Genomic DNA, 6,176 nt, shown 5'->3' with positions numbered 1-6,176 from the left:
TCTTCTGATTTATTACAATTACAGATAATGCTTACTGATGGTTTGGGATAAATATTACTTATCATTTTAAGATAAGCTCCTTTTATTCTTATGCTTTCCAATGTTGTTGTTTTGGTCTTTTTGTTTGTTTTATAGTTATGAGTGATTTTTCTGGATCAAACTGATGTCAGAAAAGTCTGAAAACTCTGACATGAACTGATGCTTAATGAAGTGAGCGTAACGAGGAGAACTTATATACAGTAATAGCAAGATTGTGTGATGATCAAATGTGATGGACTTGGCTCTTCTCAGCAATGATGGAAAATGCCATCTACATCTAGAGAGAGAGAACTATGGAAATTGAATATGCATCAAAGTACAGTATTTTCACTTTTTGTTTCTCATTTTTTTTCTTTTTTGATTTGATTTCAAGCTGATATAGGGTAAATCATTTTAAACATGTTTCCATATTTGTCATATATGGAAACATGTTTAAAATGATTTACCCTATATCAGCTTGCTTACTGTCTTAGGGAGGAGGCAGTAAGGGAGGGAGAAAGAAAAATTTGGAACACAAAGTCTTACAAAAATGAATATTGAAAATCATCTTTACATGTATTTGGAAAAATAATATTAAGAGGAAAAAACAAAAAAAATACAAAGATTTTTGTTTGCATTTGCTGAGATAATCACATGATTTCTGTTGGTTTTGTTATTGATATGGTCAATTATGCTGATAGCTTTCCTAACATTGAACTAATCCTGCACGTCTAGGTGATTTTTGTGATAGACTGTTGTAATCTCCTTGCTAATAGCTAATATTTTACTTAAAATTGTTGCATCAATAGTCCATATCCAGGAGCATTCCTCCTGGAGAATGAGATTGGTCCATTTTCTCAGATAAGAGCCTGAATCATCCTCTGTAGGGTCATTCCTTATGAACCATCCTGAACTGGACATCTTTGTATGGATACATTGCTTCAGTTTTGAGAGGCAGTTTGTCATGGAAGCTAGAGAATCTGCTTGGGAATCAGGAAGACTTGAGTTCTGCCTTTGACCCCTGTGAGCTGTGTGATCTTAGACAAGTTATGCAACCTCTCTGAGCTCATTTTCCTCATCTGTAAGAAGAGAGGTTGCCCCTAACAGTCCCAGAGTTATTTTCTAACCCTTATTGACGATTCTATGCTCCTCTGGTCAAAGACATATACTTGATATAACGTGAATTATAAGAATCATCATCATCACTGACTGGATCTCTGATTTCTTTGGCATGTCTTCTGTGTTATTGTTATTGTTGTTGTAGTTGTTACTATCCTGTGGCCTGGGAAATATAGTCGAGGTGGCCAGCAGTGACCTGTGACAATCCTGAGTGCAGCCTGACCCAGATTAAAATATATTGAGGGAACATTTTACAAAATAAATGAAAATATATAATATATATAAATATATAATTTATAAAATATTTCAAATATTAAGTATCTTATATATTTGTATATAATATTTTAAAACTCAGTCAGTCTGCAGCCTATAGGGACCCTCGCTTGACAAGGGTGGACTAATTCTTGTGTTCCCTGTGGTGTCCCCTCCGTCCACTAGGAGGCGAGCGGGGCTCACCTCCTCCTGCCCCAGAGGAGACCAGAGGAGGCATTTTCACTGCCCCAGCCCTGGCTCCTTTGAGCAGAGGAGCCTGCCCAGGGCACTGCGTCCCAGCCCCCTGGTTAACTCCAGGTCTCACAGGGTTCCACCTGCTGAGCCAGGAAGGACAGAGAAGTTCTGCCCCAGGATGGAATGGCCAGCTTGGGCATGAGCTAGGAGAGTCGGGGCACAGAGAGGGAGGGGCTCCCGGCATCAGCTCTCCCCCACAATAGGGAGAGCCCAGCAAGGTCTGGGACCCAAAGGGTCTCCCTCTCCGGAGAAACATCCTGGAACTCCCCTGAGCCACCACGTTCTCCAAGCTGCACTTGCTGATTTCTTCCTTCCCGCCTGATGGATCCATCCATCCCTTCTATTAAGCTCGGTGAGCAGTGTTGAATGCAAGTGGAAGAAAGTTCCCTGAAGGCCGGGGCTGCTCCCTTTGGGTCTTTGTATGCCCAGAATCTAGAACAGGCTCCGGAACATGGGAGGTGCTAAGAAACCCTTGGCTCTGCTTCCTCCACTTTGCATCAGTTCATGCAAGTCTTTCCAGGCTTCTCCCTATTTTTTAAATCCATCATTTCTTACAGCACAATAATATCCCATGACACCCAGGGACTTCAGTCACTGTTCAGCCTCACCCCAATATATGAGCACTCCCTTTCCCCCAGTTCTTTGATGCCACAAAAAGAGAGCTCTGAGGCTGCAAGTTGAAGAGCTGGAGCCGATTTTCCTTGGTGGAGGGAATTTCCTTACTGGGAACTCCTTTTTATTGGGAGGTTTCCACACTGGGAGTATTTATTGATTTCCCAGGAAAACTAATCAAATCATAGGTATGGCTTTTTAAAAATAAAGATAAATGGTTCTTGTGGTACTGCATTTTAAAAATAAAAATAACATTCTAGAAATGAATTACATTGGAAATGTCACGGAATTATCTGCTTCCCTCTTCCCAAATCAGGTAGCCTTAAGTAGCCGATATTTCCAGTCATGGCAGCCGTCCAACTCTAGGGCGGAAGAAATGGATCCTAGTGGAGATGTTCATCTGTTATAGCATTTTGTAGGCAAAAGTCTCATTTCCTCTGGTTGCAGCTGCCATAGGCAGCTAAGGAGGCACAACAGAGAATGCTTGACTTGGAATCAGTAGAGACCGAATTCAAATCTTGCCTCAGACACGGATTACCTGTGTAACTCCGGACAAATCACTTAACCACTGTGGGTCTTGGTTCCTCATTTATAAAACTGGTGACCTTGAAGGTCCCTTCCAAGTCTATATCTGTGACCCAAGATATAAAGACTGAAACTCAGCTCTTATTTGCAACTCGGTCTACAAAAGAAGAGGATCTCACTGTCTTAGTGAATCGTTCATTTAGACCCATGTCAGAGAAAACAACATCCAGCGATGAGTGCCCTGGGCGGGGCATCAAGAGATCTGGGTTCTACTCCTGGCTCTGTTCCTCAGAGCCATAACTAAGGACTTTGGAGCAGGGGGTGAGCATCATGAAATGGGGATGGGTGGTTGGGAGGAAGATATTGGGAAGCTTGGAGGAGGGAACTAGGAGGGGACAGCCTCAGAGTGGAGGGAAGAAGAGCCCCTTCGATAAAGTTTCTATACTGGTGAAGGCACAGCTTGGGTGGAAAAGTCAGAACTTTGGCCCTGGTGTCGATATTCAGAATGCTGTCAGTGCCCTTTAGCAACCGGGGCAGAGTTCTGACTACCTCACCCTAGTTATGCCTTTCCTGCCACCTGTCAGTAAGCCTCCTCATTTCTCTAGGTCTCAGTTTCCTCATCTGTGAAATGATGGACTGAATGACTAAGATCTAAGGTCCTTTCCTGATCAAAAACCTATGACCTGAAAATCATTTTCAGAATCAATTGAAGGGAGAAAAGCTAAAAACAACCAGGAGGGTGTTTTGTAAATTTTGTAAATGATCATATTGTAAATCATCATATTTCTTTTACCTAAAATATGTTCAGAGTCACCTCTGCCACCCTTTACCCCTGAGAACTCACACGGCTCTTCTCCTGCTCTTCAGTTTTTTTCCTTTTGTAAAATAAAGATGACCTGAAAAATCTCTTCCAGCTCTGAATCCATGCTCAGGTCTCCCCTGTTCTCTGGGTCTTAGTTTCCCCATCTGTAAAACAAGGGGATTAGATTAAATGGCTTCTAACTACCTATATAATCCAATAATTCGGAACCAATAATCCTGAGGGAAGACTGGGCCAAGGGAGAGGAGGCATTCCCTCTTGGCCATCCCTCCTGCATTTAAAAGCAACAAAATCGAACTGGATGTCGAACCAGAAGCTCGGGAAGGTCGTGGGGCAAGGTCAGAAATGGCTTCTGGTAGAGATGGAGAGGGGAGGGAGGATGGCCGGGGCTCGAGGATGGAGGAGGAGGAGGCGACAGCTGGCTCATCCCCCTGAGAAGTCCGAGGCAAGAACCAGATGCTGGAGGAGGCCAGGAGCAGAAAGGAAGAGGGCAGGGCTGAGAGCAGACACCATCATGTGCCTTTCTTTGTATCCCCAGAATTTAGCTCAGTGCTTGGCTCCTAGTAGGTGCTTAATGAGCGCCAAGTGTCCACTGATGACTGTGCAAGGAAAAGAGGTCGGGGCTGGGCGTCCGAACACATATAGCACGGTCTCTGCCCCTAAGAAGGACACGTTCTCCTGCGGGTGGGAGAGGGATAAGTAAATGCGCAGAAACCTTTGGGAGAGGGAAAGAACATTTAATGAGACGGGGGAGCAGGAAATGGCTCCTGAGCTGAGCCTTGAAGGAAGATGCAAACACTGAAAGGCAGTAATGGGAAGGGAGGGAATTGCACGCATGCTAGACTAGAACCAGATGATGGAAAGGGCAGGCTTGTATCTAGGCAACAGGGCCAGGGAGCTCATTCAGCCTCACATGGGAACGGGCAAGGCAACTGAAGGTTTTCTAAGGATGGGGGAGACCTGCACATTGTGGGCATCTGGGATGGGGAGAGGATGAAGAGAGAGGGTGAGAACCAGGAGGACGATCGAAAGTCCCAGAAGAGAGGAGATGGGGAGAAGGAGGCCGTGTGGGAATGGGATGGCGTCAGCCAACAGAAGAGCAGCTTTTCCTCAGAGACTACACCAAAGGAGGGAAACAAGATCCAAGATTTGGAGCTGTGAAGGAGGGGGAAAGGCTCCCTTGTTCCTCCAGGAAGCTTGATTCTCTGCTGAGAAACAAGGACTTTTAAAAATCTTGAGCTGGAGGCAAAAGAAAGACGGGCCCTGTCCTCCGGAACCTTACATTTGAAGAGGGAAAGAACTACCCATGTGGCTTGGAAAGGGTCTTTTGCTTTGGGAAACTGTGGGGGATAGAGAGTGAGTCCTCCATCTCCCCCCATCATTCACCTCTCTTGTGAGGACTGAGCTGATTGGAGGGGGAGGGGGAAGGACTTGGTGTGGAGTGGGGGGGGGGATGGAAAAGGGAAGAGATACAGGGCGTGAAAGTTAATCAGGAAAGATAAGAGAATGGCTTTGGGGGCCCCACTGAGATTAGATAAGAGGCTCAGAGTGGATCTGTCAGCATGCTTGTGTGACTTCCTCCAGATGTATTCTGCATGAAAGCTAGAAGCAGACGGGCAGATGGTGGCGGGGAGCCCGCTTGGGCTCACAAGGAGGCAGCTGAGACGACAGGATGGGTGTCGGGGGCCAGGGATTCAAGGGCGGAAGAGCCACGTCGAGCTGCCGGAGCAGAGGGGAGAGACTGAAGGAAGGGACGTGGACAAAGGAGGGCTGGTGGCTGGGTTAGAACGCTTGGAGATTAGGCTCAGGATGTAGAATAGATTTTAGAGAAGGGCAGAGATAGAAGGATGAGATTCTGATCAGAAACACGTCAGAATCCCGGATCATGAGGGGAGCCCAGTTATGGGCAAGGACATGATCGAAGCCCTCACTCTCTTTGGGGGAGGGGGCTGAGACCGAGGCAAGATGGTGGCTGAGAAGGACAAATTACCAGGCTGGCATGTCCGAGGAGACAGAAATATGTAAATTAATGTGCGGTGTATGAAGGTGGAGGGTGCAGGGACAAGACTAAGTGCTCAGAAGAACGGAAGAGACCATTTTGGTTCTGCTCTTTTCTACCTGGCACTAGGTGAGATGTCTGGAACACAGTAGGTGATTAATAAGTGTTTATTGAATTGAACTGGACTTCTTGAAGGAGGAAGAATGGCCCGGAAGCTAGGGGATGACTCCCCCAAAGAGCTGGATAAAGGAATAATGGAGGAAGGGAGTGAACCTCAAGGGAGGAAAGGGTCTGAGTGATGGCAACACCTGGAGCGAGGAGGTCAGGAGCACTTGGAAGTTTGCCAACCACAAGGGGGGACAGGGCCCGTTAACTGGGGCTCCTGTGAGCATGGGAGGGAGCCTCAGCTTGTTCTCTCTCCAAACCCAAGAGGAAAATGGGCCAATGCAATGGGGACGGGAGATAAAGAGATATCTGATGAGTGGGGCTTTAGGGCTGAGGAGATCTCATACTTTGCACCAGTTCTGTGTGGGCAGCCCCGGAAGACACGGTCACGTGGGATCAGGCAGTCTGAAC

The sequence above is a fragment of the Antechinus flavipes genome, chromosome 4 (assembly GCF_016432865.1).
Source record: "Antechinus flavipes isolate AdamAnt ecotype Samford, QLD, Australia chromosome 4, AdamAnt_v2, whole genome shotgun sequence".
In the NCBI taxonomy this organism is placed as follows: Eukaryota; Metazoa; Chordata; class Mammalia; order Dasyuromorphia; family Dasyuridae; genus Antechinus; species Antechinus flavipes.
This window is presented reverse-complemented; position numbering follows the sequence as displayed.